General features: G+C 43.1%; 1 protein-coding gene across 5 annotated transcripts in view; it reads left to right on the plus strand.

The window, feature by feature from the left end:
- LUZP1 (leucine zipper protein 1) overlaps nt 1–16,518 on the plus strand; it is a 177,001-nt gene that overhangs the window by 122,052 nt on the left and 38,431 nt on the right. Inside the window, exon 1 of one of the 5 annotated variants that reach the window (XM_069756954.1) lies at nt 6,420–6,504. The exons of the other annotated variants lie outside the window; for them this stretch is intronic. The gene's annotated coding sequence lies outside the window, so the exon portion shown is untranslated. Of the gene's footprint in view, nt 1–6,419; nt 6,505–16,518 lie in introns of those variants that run through there. 5 annotated transcript variants of the gene reach the window in all.

Here is a 16,518-nt window from a genome sequence, read left to right on the forward strand (position 1 = left end):
TCTGCAAAGAGTTTGTATGTTCTCCCCGTGTTTGCGTGGGTTTCCTCCGGGCACTCCGGTTTCCTCCCACATTCCAAAGACATAATGATAGGGAATTTAGATTATGAGCCCCATCGGGAACAGTGATGATAATGTGTGCAAACTGTAAAGGGCTGCGGAATATGTTGGCGCTATATAAAAATAAAGATTATTATTAAATGATACACATTAAAAAAAAACAAAAAAAAAACACTGCAATGCTCAAGTTCAGTCTGAAGTAAAACAAGTCATGGGTGCATGATATTTATAAAATCTCCTGGCTTTTGCTGATACCACAGAAAAAAATAAATCAGCAAAAAGGCTGCGTATCAGCCTATCCTAGCCGTAGGGGGACTGCAGAGCCGTGAATCCTCAATGTGTGCTGTGCAGATTCTCCAGTGTCTATACATCACGTTCCTCACACGGACTTTGTTTCCACGAAGTGGGTAGCTGGTTTAGTTGCCACATTAACAATTCATTTAAAAGGGTTGTCCATGTTAGCAGCTGAGGTCTTTTTTTTTTTTTTTTTTCTTCTCTCCTCCCCATCTGGGGAAAAAAAAAAAAAGTTATGTTTTTTAGAAAAGACATTGCCGTATGAGAGCTTGTTTTTTGCAGCATGAGTTGTAGTTTTGAATGGCCCCATTCACTTTATTATATAATGTTCTGGAAAACTGGGAACAATCCAAATGTGTTAAATTGAAGGAAAAAGCGAATTGCAGTGGTTATTGTTTTTGTTTTTTTCTTGAAATATATTTTACTGGTTAAAAAAAACGGCAACAAGAAAAACATGTTTCTTTTGTCAGTGGAACTGTTAAAGCTTTTCTCACAGACACCGCAAACCTTCTTGCCACAGCTCGCATTGATGTGCCATCCTGGATGAGCTGCACTACCTGAGCCACTTGTGTGGGTTGTAGAATCCGTCTCATGTTACCACGAGTGTGAAAGCACAACCAACATTCAAAAGTGACCAAAATATCAGCCTGAAAGCATTGGTGCTGTGATGTGGTCTGTGGTCCCCACCTGCAGAACCACTCCTTTATTGAAGGTGTCTTGATAATTGCCAATAATTTCCATCTGTTGTCCATTCCATTTGCACAGCAGCATGTGATATTTATTGTCAAATAGCATTGCTTCCTACGTGGACAGTTTGATTTCACAGAAGTTTGATTTACTTGGAGTTATAGTCTGTTGTTTAAGTGTTTCCCTTTATTTTTTGAGCAGTGTGTGTGTGTTGATAGAGATATATTTTTTTAAGCCCCACTAAGAAACAAGAACCTGCATTTGATTGCTTGTACTAGATACTGCAATACCACAGCGTTGCATTATCTCGTGAAAGTGATTATTTCCTATGAAGGCCAAGACTGATTGGGGTTCATGGGAGTACAAAGATGGTGTGAAGAGGTCCCTTCAGTAGGCCCCTCACTGTGCGACTTAAATGCTGTTGTCAATCTTGATCAGCAGAAAATTAGTGATAAAACTATTGCAATCTTTATATCTCTAGTCACTAATGGATTTGCTAAAATCACGGTTTTATCCGCAGATTATCACTAGAGGACCAGTAAATCTGCTGCCATGTAGCCCATATTCATGAGCTCTGTATAACCTCATCTTTACCACTGGTTGGCAAATGCTTGCCTATGCACATTGTACCCAGATAGCTGCCAATCAGTGGTGTGGGTGGGGTTATACGGAGCTCCGCATTCGGAGCACTGCTAGATCTGCAGCAGAGAAAACAGTGATTGTATCAGAATGGTAGTCCGCAGCCAAGTTAGTGATACCACGCTGGAATCAGGGTCTGTCTCTACATTCTTATTCTCAGATGGGGTAGTAAAAACCCAATGACCGGTTCTCTTTAAATGAATGTCTCCTGGCCACTCTGTCTCTACCAGTCTTTGCCAATTCTTGCCAGGCCTGCCTATGCATGTGCACAAGGCTTGGCTCGACTGTTGCACGCCGCTTGATGAGGGAAGTCTGCCTAGCTATATTGTGCCTGCACATAGATGAGGCTTCTGTAGGGTGCCATTTACTACCCATTTGCTATGCTCCTAATATTAAATGAGGGGTTGCACTGTACCTTCTAAGCACACCCCCACAAATTACTAACATCCCATACAAGAACCCGAGCATCTTGCATGCATTTCTGTAAATATTGCCCTAGACATGGTGTCAGCTGAACGGATCTTGCCATAGTCATGACACATCGGCTATTACCTGTTCTCCAAATATTTAGGTAGATTGAGTTTACATGTCTGCTCACTTGCATCCATAAAATCACCCGTGACGGGAGCATCTGGTGACATCTGACTTGCCTCCTTTCTCTAAAGAGACTATCCAGCTCTAGATGGTATTTGGGTGCCATTGTGCAACCTTCCGCTTGTCGCCCTTCTGAGTCACATAAAGAAAGGCAAAGAGATATTCTTAGCTGAAGATTTTCATATTTCCAGAGAATATAGGTGTGCCTCTTGCCTGCAGGATCGTACAAGTCTCGTTTTTACTGTAAGATATTTTTGTGTGGGTGAGGTAGACTGAGATTAGTTTAAAGCCAGCCCTCCTCTAAACCATTACTACCTCACTTGGGTGGTACTTGGTATAAAATCCCAGAGTCTATCACTTTGTTTCTTCGTTCGGTATTGAAAGGCAATAGTTTGGTTAAGAAAACCTATTAGGAAAAAACAAAACCGTGATAATTGCATACTTTGTTAGTACTCACTATTTATTTTAGACGCTTTTTTTATATTATTTTCCTGTATCTTTTATGTGTTGCCAGACATGGTAGAGCCTTAATACTAATGACACCCTTTTATAAGGGCTTGTAAACCCACTGAAACACTTGTATCTTTATAGTTTCCATAAACTGTTGTGGAAATAGGCCTTGTTGAAGGCTCATGATGAGGGCTTTGAGATGCAGTAACTGATACCTCTGCCATGTCACAGCTAATTCCAGGAATGAATAAATCCAATTTTACAAGCCTTATATTGTTTGTAAAGAAAGCCAGCTGTCTTTTTTTAAGGATTTATTTATTCATAGTAATCTGCCACCATAACCTTATGAAGTTTGTGAAAGGATTTTTATACTTTTCTTTCTCTTGCCATCACTGTACTGAGCTTTGTCTAAATGCCAAGCCCACATTTTTCCGGCAGATGATGGTTGTGCTATCTACCAATCTGTGACCGTGGCATTTGATGCCCACCTCAGGGTATACCTCATTTTATGTGCCCCGATGGGTTGTCTTGACATTCCGGGGGTCTGCCTAAAAAATGTTCTGTCAAAATGGAAATCTCAGCTCGCTTTGCTTGTTTTTTTGTTTTGTTTTTTTTTTAAATGTACGCAGCTTTAACCTGTGGCTCATGTTTTTGAAGTCCACAACATGTCAATTTCTCCTGCGAGTACGTGAAGTTTTAGTGCCAATTTTCACCATTAATAATCTTTAATAATAATAATAATCTTTATTTTTATATAGCGCTAACATATTCCGCAGCGCTTTACAGACATTATCATCACTGTGGAAACAGGAACACATGGGCTACTTGCACAGTGAACAAGTCTGTATGATCATGTTCACACACCACCAAGAAACCTGAAGACACAAAAGAGAATAGTAAAACCAAAAACACTCAGTTTGAAAAAATGTTGCAGTAATCCGCAAGTGCTAGTAAAAGATGTAAAAACAGGGTATTTGGTTGATACGTTTTTTGCAAAAAATGTATACTAAGCTGCTCTACCAATCTTCACGGTATACCCTTATCAGAGCAGTCCTAACTAATGTATGCAATCCCTATCTGATGTATTTAAAAACCTGATCATCTGTATATAACCTGTGTGAACAGGGTTCAGAGAGGAAAAATCCATGTGTGCATACAGGGTAGAACAGCTTTTGTGCAGATAGCCCAAGAGGAGTGGTGGAACTCCCCAGTCTTGTAGACACAAGAGAACAATTATGGAAACAGGAACACATGGGCTACTTGCACAGTGAACAAGTCTGTATGATCATGTTCACACACCACCAAGAAACCTGAAGACACAAAAGAGAATAGTAAAACCAAAAACACTCAGTTTGAAAAAATGTTGCAGTAATCCGCAAGTGCTAGTAAAAGATGTAAAAAACAGGGTATTTGGTTGATACGTTTTTTGCAAAAAATGTATACTAAGCTGCTCTACCAATCTTCACGGTATACCCTTATCAGAGCAGTCCTAACTAATGTATGCAATCCCTATCTGATGTATTTAAAAACCTGATCATCTGTATATAACCTGTGTGAACAGGGTTCAGAGAGGAAAAATCCATGTGTGCATACAGGGTAGAACAGCTTTTGTGCAGATAGCCCAAGAGGAGTGGTGGAACCCCCCAGTCTTGTAGACACAAGAGAACAATTATGGAAACAGGAACACATGGGCTACTTGCACAGTGAACAAGTCTGTATGATCATGTTCACACACCACCAAGAAACCTGAAGACACAAAAGAGAATAGTAAAACCAAAAACACTCAGTTTGAAAAAATGTTGCAGTAATCCGCAAGTGCTAGTAAAAGATGTAAAAAACAGGGTATTTGGTTGATACGTTTTTTGCAAAAAATGTATACTAAGCTGCTCTACCAATCTTCACGGTATACCCTTATCAGAGCAGTCCTAACTAATGTATGCAATCCCTATCTGATGTATTTAAAAACCTGATCATCTGTATATAACCTGTGTGAACAGGGTTCAGAGAGGAAAAATCCATGTGTGCATACAGGGTAGAACAGCTTTTGTGCAGATAGCCCAAGAGGAGTGGTGGAACTCCCCAGTCTTGTAGACACAAGAGAACAATTATGGAAACAGGAACACATGGGCTACTTGCACAGTGAACAAGTCTGTATGATCATGTTCACACACCACCAAGAAACCTGAAGACACAAAAGAGAATAGTAAAACCAAAAACACTCAGTTTGAAAAAATGTTGCAGTAATCCGCAAGTGCTAGTAAAAGATGTAAAAAACAGGGTATTTGGTTGATACGTTTTTTGCAAAAAATGTATACTAAGCTGCTCTACCAATCTTCACGGTATACCCTTATCAGAGCAGTCCTAACTAATGTATGCAATCCCTATCTGATGTATTTAAAAACCTGATCATCTGTATATTACCTGTGTGAACAGGGTTCAGAGAGGAAAAATCCATGTGTGCATACAGGGTAGAACAGCTTTTGTGCAGATAGCCCAAGAGGAGTGGTGGAACTCCCCAGTCTTGTAGACACAAGAGAGCAATTATGGAAACAGGAACACATGGGCTACTTGCACAGTGAACAAGTCTGTATGATCATGTTCACACACCACAGGTTATATACAGATGATCAGGTTTTTAAATACATCAGATAGGGATTGCATACATTAGTTAGGACTGCTCTGATAAGGGTATACCGTGAAGATTGGTAGAGCAGCTTAGTATACATTTTTTGAAAAAAACGTATCAACCAAATACCCTGTTTTTTACATCTTTTACTAGCACTTGCGGATTACTGCAACATTTTTTCAAACTGAGTGTTTTTGGTTTTACTATTCTCTTTTGTGTCTTCAGGTTTCTTGGTGGTGTGTGAACATGATCATACAGACTTGTTCACTGTGCAAGTAGCCCATGTGTTCCTGTTTCCATAATTGTTCTCTTGTGTCTACAAGACTGGGGAGTTCCACCACTCCTCTTGGGCTACCTGCACAAAAGCTGTTCTACCCTGTATGCACACATGGATTTTTCCTCTCTGAACCCTGTTCACACAGGTTATATACAGATGATCAGGTTTTTAAATACATCAGATAGGGATTGCATACATTAGTTAGGACTGCTCTGATAAGGGTATACCGTGAAGATTGGTAGAGCAGCTTAGTATACATTTTTTGCAAAAAACGTATCAACCAAATACCCTGTTTTTTACATCTTTTACTAGCACTTGCGGATTACTGCAACATTTTTTCAAACTGAGTGTTTTTGGTTTTACTATTCTCTTTTGTGTCTTCATTATCATCACTGTCCCCGATGGGGCTCACAATCTAAATTCCCTATCAGTATGTCTTTGGAATGTGGGAGGAAACCGGAGTGCCCGGAGGAAACCCACGCAAACACGGAGAGAACATACAAACTCTTTGCAGATGTTGTCCTTGGTGGGATTCGAACCCAGGACTCTAGCACTGCAAGGCTGCAGTGCTAACCACTAAGCCACCATTGCTATAGATACAGAGAATCCACACATGGATTTTCAGTGTTTCCGTGTTAAACACGCCAAAAACGCATGTAATCCGCCATGACTGTATCCTTAAAGTTTTGTGAAATACAGCCAGCAGCTGATACATGCTGCCCACAGTCTTTTCTAATGGTGTGCACTGGAATAAAATTATTTAACTGGCTATTAACTTGACTTCTCTTGGACAGCACTGTCTCTTCCCCCACTGCTCTTTTGTTTCTGGTTGCAGCGGTGACATCAGGATTGCCGTGCACATCACCATTGCAGCCAATGGGTAAGCTCAGCAGCTAATGGACAACTAACTTTTGTGCTACTGCTTGACAACCCTATTGTCTGTGAATCCATATAGAAACCAAACTTCTTCATTCAGGGAATCTGTCAGTAGGATCAGCCCTCCTAAGCAACCTATATGTAGGCTACCCCAACGAAGTGATGGTGGATGAGCCTTAAGGTACCTTCACACTGAACAACTTAACAACGATAGCGATCCGTGACGTTGCAGCGTCCTGGATAGCGATATCGTTGTGTTTGACATGCAGCAGCGATCAGGATCCTGCTGTGACATCGCTGGTCGGAGCTAGAAGGCCAGAACTTTATTTCGTCGCTTCACTGGTAACCAGGGTAAACATCAGGTTACTAAGTGCAGGGCCGCGCTTAGTAACCCGATATTTACCCTGGTTACCATTGTAAATGTAAAAAAAAACAAAACAGTACATACTTACATTCCGGTGTCTGTCGCGTCCCTCACCGTCAGCTTCCCGCACTGACTGTGAGCGCCGGCCGTAAAGCACAGCGGTGACGTCACCGCTGTGCTCTGCTTTACGGCCGGCCGGCGCTCACAGTCAGTGCGGGAAGCTGACGGCGAGGGATGCGACAGACACCGGAATGTAAGTATGTACTGTTTTTTTTTTTTTACATTTACAATGGTAACCAGGGTAAATATCGGGTTACTAAGCGCGGCCCTGCGCTTAGTAACCCGATATTTACCCTGGTTACCCGGGGACCTCGGCATCGTTGGTCGCTGGAGAGCTGTCTGTGTAACAGCTCTCCAGCGACCAAACTGCGACGCTGCAGCGATCGGCATCGTTGTCTATATCGCTGCAGCGTCGCTTAATGTGACGGTACCTTTAATACGCCCTCAGTACTGAATGAATTTCACTTTATCTGTTATATGGGACTATAACATTGTTGATACCGTAATCTGTACCTCCACATACTCCCTAGATTTGGACTAAGTATGTGCTTATTGTGGATGCACCTCCATTGTAAAATAATAAATAAGTAGCAGATATATGTACAAACATTTAAGATGTATGCATTTTTTGCTAAGTTACCACTTTACATTGTCTTTTACCTTTTTGGGGTAATTCTTATTATTGGCTCAGCCTTGTTTCATGTCCATTTTGTTATGTTGGATATTTATACTTTTTTTTTTTTTTTTTTTTTTAATAAAGATTTGTATACAAGTGGGACACTTATTCCAGTCGGCTAAATAAAATGATACATTGATATGTGATCCAACGGCTTATTCCTGGGAAATCCACATTTTATGTATATGTAAATGAGCTGGTAAGATCTGTGGGCCGGACATGAATATTTCTGAGACTCTGCCCCCAGACCTTATTTTAAAAGGATCCTTTCATCAGAAAAAAAAAGATATTAACATGCAGATATGGGGTTAATCTGAAGGTTAAAGGGAACCTGTCAGCGGGATTATGCACAGTAACCTACACACAGTGTCAGGTCTGCGCCGTTATACTGATTAGAATGATACCTGGGTTGATGAAATCCATCTTATGGTTGTTCTTTAATCTTTATTTTCAGTTTTGTGTTAATGAGATTCTCGTGCCCTAAGGCGAGGTTGGTGTATGTAGTGCTCTGATTGGTTATTCATAATACAGCCTGCTGACAGGTCACTAGTCCCTCACTGACCTGTGCCCAATCCCTCACTGGGACCTGCCCCCGATCCCTCACTGACCTGCCCCCGATCCCTCACTGGGACCTGCCCCCGATCCCTCACTGGGACCTGCCCCCGATCCCTCACTGGGACCTGCCCCCGATCCCTCACTGGGACCTGCCCCCGATCCCTCACTGGGACCTGCCCCCGATCCCTCACTGACCTGCCCCCGATCCCTCACTGACCTGCGCCCGATCCCTCACTGACCTGCGCCCGATCCCTCACTGACCTGCGCCCGATCCCTCACTGACCTGCCCCCGATCCCTCACTGACCTGCCCCCGATCCCTCACTGACCTGCCCCCGATCCCTCACTGACCTGCCCCCGATCCCTCACTGACCTGCGCCCGATCCCTCACTGACCTGCGCCCGATCCCTCACTGACCTGCCCCCGATCCCTCACTGACCTGCGCCCGATCCCTCACTGACCTGCGCCCGATCCCTCACTGACCTGCGCCCGATCCCTCACTGACCTGCCCCCGATCCCTCACTGACCTGCCCCCGATCCCTCACTGACCTGCGCCCGATCCCTCACTGACCTGCGCCCGATCCCTCACTGACCTGCGCCCGATCCCTCACTGACCTGCGCCCGATCCCTCACTGACCTGCGCCCGATCCCTCACTGACCAGCTAGCGGTTTGTATAGATTGTATAAAGATCCGATAGCTGTTGTTACGCAGGTGTGGGCGGTGCCGTCTTGGTGGAAGACACCTTTTTTTTTTTTTTTTTTCCCCCTCTCCAGCAAGATGGCACCGCCGTCTTTTTATAGTTTTTGCTTGTTACAGCATTTTTTTTTGTGGCATTGCAATCTAAATTTCATATCTTCCCGAAAACTGTATGAATAAACATTCTCGCCCACAAACAGGCTGCTGCACATCTCCATTTACTGCAAACTTAAACTGTTACGGATCTATGGAAATAACGACGCAACACTCCACCCCCCACTCCAAATTTTTTTTTCTTCACCACTAACATAATAAAATAACTGGAGATATTGGGTATCGCCGTAATCGTATTGATGAGCAGAATCGTATTGCGAGGTCATTTTTACCACACAATGTATGCTGTAAAAACAATTCCAAATGAAGTCAGAATTGTGTGTGGGTTTTTTTTTCCACCATTTCACTGCACTTGGAACTGTCTTCCCGTTTTCCAATACATCATGTGGTAAAATGAATGGTGTCATTCAAAAGTGCAACTTGTCCCACATAAAAAAACAAGCCCTATGGCTTGTCGACAGAAAAATAAAAAACAAAAAAAGTGATGGCTCTGGGTAAAAAAACGAAAACTGAAATTGGCTGCTTCGGTAAGGGGTTAAATCTGTGTGGTGAGGACCAAAAGACCGTCATTTTCGTCAGTTTTTGTGTGAAATGACAGCAACACATTGGCTGTCTACTGACATAGTGACTTTGTCATAAACCATAATTTGTTAGGTTGGGAAGAAGGGGTTAATGAACGGAGGGCATAGCATTACCATATATCTAATATGGTTGTAGAGATTTTTTTCTCTCTAAAAATGTAAATCCATTTGTGTGTTACCGTACATGTTTCTCACAAATGCTAAATGTTAGTCTGCGTGCCTTTTGTGTAGAGCGGAAAATGCTGGCAGTTCTCGGACTAGTTATTAAAAACAGGTTTGACTTCATGAATTCAATGTGTGATGCAAATCGCTAATAAGTGAAATACCGTAATTTGTCTGGTGTTCTGACGAGTTACCGCCGCTGCCAGTCCCTGCTGGCCTTGAGGTTACTGCACATCTACAGGTACTTCCGCTTACTCACTGACCAAACACAATGAGGAGTCCATCACAAAAACCTGGTGAAGCAAGCAGATGCCAAAGCGATGATGTCTAAGAAAAGCGCAGCTGTTAATAGTTGTAATTTCCATAAATGCCCACAAAATGGGCAGTGCCCAGCGCAATGCATAATGAAGTTCAATTAAAGCTATTGTCTGCATGTTGTAGGTTAAACTACATTTGCTGAATGTTAATATAAAACCCACAAGCCTATTGGCCCAATTTCACTTCTAGATTATAGGGATAAAAATGCTGTGCTATGTAATTAGAAACATTTTTTTATATAGAAATTAATACCAACTCAAGGAAATTGTGCTAAAATTAGATAGCATCTGTTTTGCCTCTTCCAACATGAGCGAAAGGCCTCATGTGTATTATACACTGCTCAAAAAAATAAAAGGAACACTTAAACTACACAATGTAACTCCAAGTCAATCACACTTCTGTGAAATCCACCTGCCCAGTTCTGAAGCAACACAAATTGTGAATCAATTTATCCTGCTGTTGAGCAAATGGAACAGACAACAGGTAGCAATGATGAGCAATTCGCAAGACAACCCTTATAAAGGAGTGGTTCTGCAGAGGGTGACCACAGAACATTTGTCTGTTCTCATCCTTTTTTGCTGTTATTTGGTCACTTTTGCATTTTGTCATTGCTCTTATCCCTAGAGGTACTGTACAGTAGCATGAGACTGAGTCTACAACCCACAGAAGTTCCTCAGGTAGTTCAGCTCATCCAGGATGGTGCATCAATGCAAGCTGTTACAAGAAGGGTAGCTGTGTCTGTCAGCACAGTGTCCAGAGCATGGAGCAGATTCCAGGAGACAGGCCAGTACAGCAGGAGTCATGGAGGGGCCGTAGGAGGGCAACAACCCAGCGGCAGGACTGCTACCTCCTCCTTTGTGCAAGGAGGAGCATTGCCAGAGCCCTGAAAAATGACCTTCAGTGGGCCACTAATCTCCATCTGACTGCTAAAACGGTCAGAAACAGACTCCGTGAGGGTGGTATGAGGGCCCCACGTCCACAAGTGGGTGTTTGTGCTTACAGCCCAACACTGTGCAGGGCGATTGGCATTTTCCATATGACACTAATAGTGGCAGATTCTACATCGGCAGGCATGTGCTCTTCACGAATCAGAGCAGGTTCACAGTGAGCACATGTGACAGTCTGGAGATGCCATGGAGAGCGATCTGCTGCCTGCAGCATCCTCCAGCATGACAGGTTTGGCAGTGGGTCAGTAATGGTACAGAGGTGCATTTCTATGGAGGGCTGCACAACCCTCCATGTGCTAGCGAGAGGTACCCTGACTGCCATTATGTACTGGGATGAGTTCCTCAGACCTACTGTGAGACCAGGTGCAGTAGGCCCTGGATTCTTTCTGATGCATAACAATGCTAGACCTCATGTGACTGAAGTGTCAGCAGTTCCTGCTTGATGAAGGCAGTGATGGTATGGACTGACCTGCCTGTTCCCCAGAAGTGAATCCAATCAAGCACATCTGGGACATTATGTCTTGCTTCATCCTCCGCCATGTTGCATCACAGAATGTCCAGGAGTTGAATGATTCTTTAGTCCAGGTCTGGGAGGAGATCTCCCAGGAGAACGTCTGCCGGCTCATCAGGAGCATGCCCAGGCATTGTAGGGATGTCATACAGCCACGTGGAGACCACACACACTACCAAGCATCATTTCCTTGTCTTGAGGCATTTCCACTGAAGTTGGATCAGCCTGTAATTTGATTTTCCACTTTGATTTTGAGTAACATTCCAAATCCAGACCTCCGCGGGAAATTAGTTTTGATTTACATTGATCATTTTTATATTTTATTGTTCACAACAGATTACACTATGTAATGAATAAAGATTTGCAACTGGAATATTTCATTTAGTAATATGTAGGATATGATATTTTAGTGTTCCCTTTATTTTTTTGAGCAGTGTATAACAAGGCCCTACTTTTTTTTTTTTTTTTTTATTTATTTCCAGAATGCACGTTCTGTGAGGAAATTATCACAAAATAAGAATAAAATGTAAGTCAGTGTGAAAATTGCAAGATTTCTTTTAATATTATTTTAAATACAGATCTTTTGTGGACAGACTTGCTCAAATCCTTCTGTGTCTTCATGTAATCCGAGACCTATCGATGTTGAGATCAGGGGATGATTTCATCACTTTCAGGACGCCTTGTTTTTTACACTGATGATAATTCTTAATGACATTCGCTGCATTTTTGAATTGCTGTCCTGCTGCTAAATACATTTGGAGTCACACGTCTTCCTGATGGTACTGTATAATGGATAAGTATCTGCCTGTATGTCTCACCACTGAGAACACCAAGAAATGGCCAGATCAAAGACACATCATTCTTACTTTTCATCGAAATTGGAAGATGCCCAGCACTGCCATCAGCTGCAAAGTGGCAAAAACTAGTTGAACATTTACACAAATCTACTGTTGAGAGAAGTCTTTGCCCAATGGCGCACCACAAAGGGCAGCAGACCACGTGGACAATATGGGGCCCATGATTTGGGAGGTGGGGAGTGCAGCCAGCGCAAGCATCGGGCTTCCCACGCCAGGCATCACACTTACAGTTGTGGCCGAAAGTATTGACACCCCTGCAATTCTGTCAGATAATACTCATTTTCTTCCTGAAAATGATTGCAATCACAAATTCTTTGGTAATATTATCTTCATTTAATTTGTCTTAAATGAAAAAACACAAAAGAGAATGAAGCAAAAAGCAAAACATTGATCATTTCACACAAAACTCCAAAAATGGGCCAGACAAAAATATTGGCACCCTCAGCCTAATACTTGGTTGCACAACCTTTAGCCAAAATAACTGCGACCAACCGCTTCCGGTAACCATCAATGATTTTCTTACAATGCTCTGCTGGAATTTTAGACCATTCTTCTTTGGCAAACTGCTCCAGGTCCCTGATATTTGAAGGGTGCCTTCTCCAAATTGCCATTTTTAGATCTCTCCACAGGTGTTCTATGGGATTCAGGTCTGGACTCATTGCTGGCCACCTTAGAAGTCTCCAGTGCTTTCTCTCAAACCATTTTCTAGTGCTTTTTAAAGTGTGTTTTGGTCATTGTCCTGCTGGAAGACCCATGACCTCTGAGGGAGACCCAGCTTTCTCACACTGGGCCCTACATTATGCTGCAAAATTTGTTGGTAGTCTTCAGACTTAATAATAATGCCATGCACACGGTCAAGCAGTCCAGTGCCAGAGGCAGCAAAGCAACCCCAAAACATCAGGGAACCTCCGCCAAGTTTGACTGTAGGGACTGTGTTCTTTTCTTTGAATGCCTCTTTTTTCTCCTGTAAACTCTATGTTGATGCCTTTGCCCAAAAAGCTCTACTTTTGTCTCATCTGACCAGAGAACATTCTTCCAAAACGTTTTAGGCTTTTTCAGGTAAGTTTTGGCAAACTCCAGCCTGGCTTTTTTATGTTTCGGGGTAAGAAGTGGGTCTCCTACCATACAGTCCCTTTTCATTCAGACGCCGACGGATAGTACGGGTTGACACTGTTGTTCCCTCGGACTGCAGGGCAGCTTGAACTTGTTTGGATGTTAGTCGAAGTTCTTTATCCAACATCCGCACAATCTTGCGTTGAAATCTCTTGTCAATTTTTCTTTTCCGTCCACGTCTAGGGAAGTTAGCCACAGTGCCAAGGGCTTAAAGTTCTTGATGACACTGCGCACGGTAGACACAAGAACATTCAGGTCTTTGGAGATGGACTTGTAGCCTTGAGATTGCTCATGCTTCTTCACAATTTGGTTTCTCAAGTCCTCAGACAGTTCGTTGGTCTTCTTTCTTTTCTCCTTGCTCAATGTGGTTCACACAAGGGCACAGGAGAGAGGTTGAGTCAACTTTAATCCATGTCAACTGGCTGCAAGTGTGATATAGGGTACCGTCACACTATACGATTTACCTACGATCACGACCAGCGATATGACCTGGCCGTGATCGTAGGTAAATCGTAGTGTGGTCGCTGAAGAGCTGTCACACAGACAGCTCTCCAGCGACCAACGATGCCGAGGTCCCTGGGTAACCAGGGTAAACATCGGGTAACTAAGCGCAGGACCGCGCTTAGTTACCCGATGTTTACCCTGGTTACAAGCGTTAAACTAAAAAAAAACAAACAGCACATACTTACATTCTGGTGTCCGTCAGGTCCCTTGCAGTCTGCTTCCCGCACTCAGTGACTGCCGGCCGTAAAGTGAAAGTGAAAGCACAGCCGCTGTGCTCTGCTTTCACTTTACGGCCGGCAGTCACAGTGCGGGAAGCAGACGGCAAGGGACCTGACGGACACCAGAATGTAAGTATGTGCTGTTTTTTTTTTTTTAGTTTAACGCTTGTAACCAGGGTAAACATCGGGTAACTAAGCGCGGTCCTGCGCTTAGTTACCCGATGTTTACCCTGGTTACAAGCGAACGCATCGCTGGATCGCATCGCTAGATCGGTGTCACACACACCGATCTAGCGATGACAGCGGGAGATCCAGCGATGAAAGAAAGTTCTAAACGATCTGCTACGACGTACGATTCTCAGCAGGATCCCTGATCGCTGCTGCGTGTCAGACACAGCGATATCGTAACGATATCGCTGGAACGTCACGAATCGTACCGTCGTAGCGATCGAAATGTTATAGTGTGACGGTACCCTTAGTTATTGCCAACACCTGTTAGGTGCCACAGGTAAGTTACAGGTGCTTTTAATTACACAAATTAGAGAAGCATCACATGATTTTTCGAACAGTGCCAATACTTTTGGCCACCCCCTTTTTAATGTTTGGTGTGAAATCATATCCAATTTGGCTTTAGGACAATTCTTTTTTCATTTAAGACAAATTAAATGAAGATAATAATACCAAATAATTTGTGTTAATACTCAGTTTCTTCCTGAAAATGATTGCAATCTGACAGAATTGCAGGGGTGTCAATACTTTTGGCCACAACTGTGTCTTCATACTGGATAAAAACACAGTTGAAAGTACTGACTGAACAGGGAGCAGTCCGTTCCCTTCTCCATCATTCTCGCTGTACATTTAAGCTATGACACCTCAGTGTAGTGGGTGTGAGGACATCACTACTTCGCACCCATTGTGGAGAGAATCAGACCACACTCTATAGAGACAGCAGGGGAACGGGGACAGGTGAGGGTCTTTTTTTTTTTTGTCTTAATGAATACATTGTGGGCTCATCATACTATTCATGCGGACGGTAGTGAGGGGGTATCATGCTGTTTTTGGGGTGCACTTTTTGTTCCTACCATACCCCTTTTATGGCCCTCTTAAAGTAGGAGCAAAACTGCATTGTAAGGGCTGCACTGTTGATATGATCTTCTGTGACTTGTTGAATATTATTTTTTTTAGGGAGCAGGCTCAATTAGAAATTCTATATGCCCTCAATATTCCTATGTACACCCCTGGTCGGTCCAGAAGTGATCTTCATGGAAGAATTGCAACCAAAAACAATACTTTTCGACTTGGGAACAGGGCCAAATGACTCGACTATGTACAAAAACATAGGAACTAGAGTGTAGAAATATGGCGGCACATGTTCTGGACTAGTGAGTCAAAATTTTAAATATTTGACTGTAACAAAATGCAGTAAGTTTGCCGAAGGGCTGCACAATAATAATTGTCAGCAGGGAATAGTGAAACATAGAGCTTTCTTGCAAATTTTTGAGTCTGGGTTTTGGCAAATGGTTTTGGATTTGGTCAAGACTAACAGTGTCACCGATTCTGAAAAATGTAGACATCCATAATGCAATGATATCAGTGAGGCTTCTTACTGGTTCGAAGTTTATTTTGCAACAGTGAAATGACCCCAGACATAACCAATAAATAATAAATAAATAATATTTTTATATAGCGCTAACATATTCCGCAGCACTTTACAGACGTACGCTGTCCCCAATGGGGCGCACAATCTAAATTCCCTATCATTATGTCTTTGGAATGTGGGAGGAAACTGGAGTGCCCGGAGGAAACCCACGCAAACACGGAGAGAACATACAAACTCTTTGCAGATGTTGTCCTTGGTGGGATTTGAACCCAGGACTCCAGCACTGCAGTGCTGACCACTAAAGGTACCGTCACACATAACGATATCGTTGCTTTTTGTGACGTAGCAACGATATCGTTAACGAAATCGTTGTGTGACAGCGACCAACGATCAGGCCCCTGCTGGAGATCGTTGGTCGCTGGGGAAAGTCCAGCACTTTATTTTGTCGCTGGATCTCCCGCTGACATCGCTGAATCGGCGTGTGTGACGCCGATTCAGCGATGTCTTCACTGGTAACCAGGGGCCGCGCTTAGTAACCCGATGTTTACCCTGGTTACTGTTGTAAATGTAAAAAAACAAACACTACATACTTACATTCCGGTGTCTGGTCAGGTCCCTCGCCGTCAGCTTCCCGCACTGACTGGTGAGCGCCGGCCAGCTCAGCGCTCAGTCAGTGCGGGAAGCTGAAGGCGAGGGACATGACCAGACACGGGGAATGTAAGTATGTAATGTTTGTTTTTTTA

The sequence above is a fragment of the Ranitomeya imitator genome, chromosome 3 (assembly GCF_032444005.1).
Source record: "Ranitomeya imitator isolate aRanImi1 chromosome 3, aRanImi1.pri, whole genome shotgun sequence".
In the NCBI taxonomy this organism is placed as follows: Eukaryota; Metazoa; Chordata; class Amphibia; order Anura; family Dendrobatidae; genus Ranitomeya; species Ranitomeya imitator.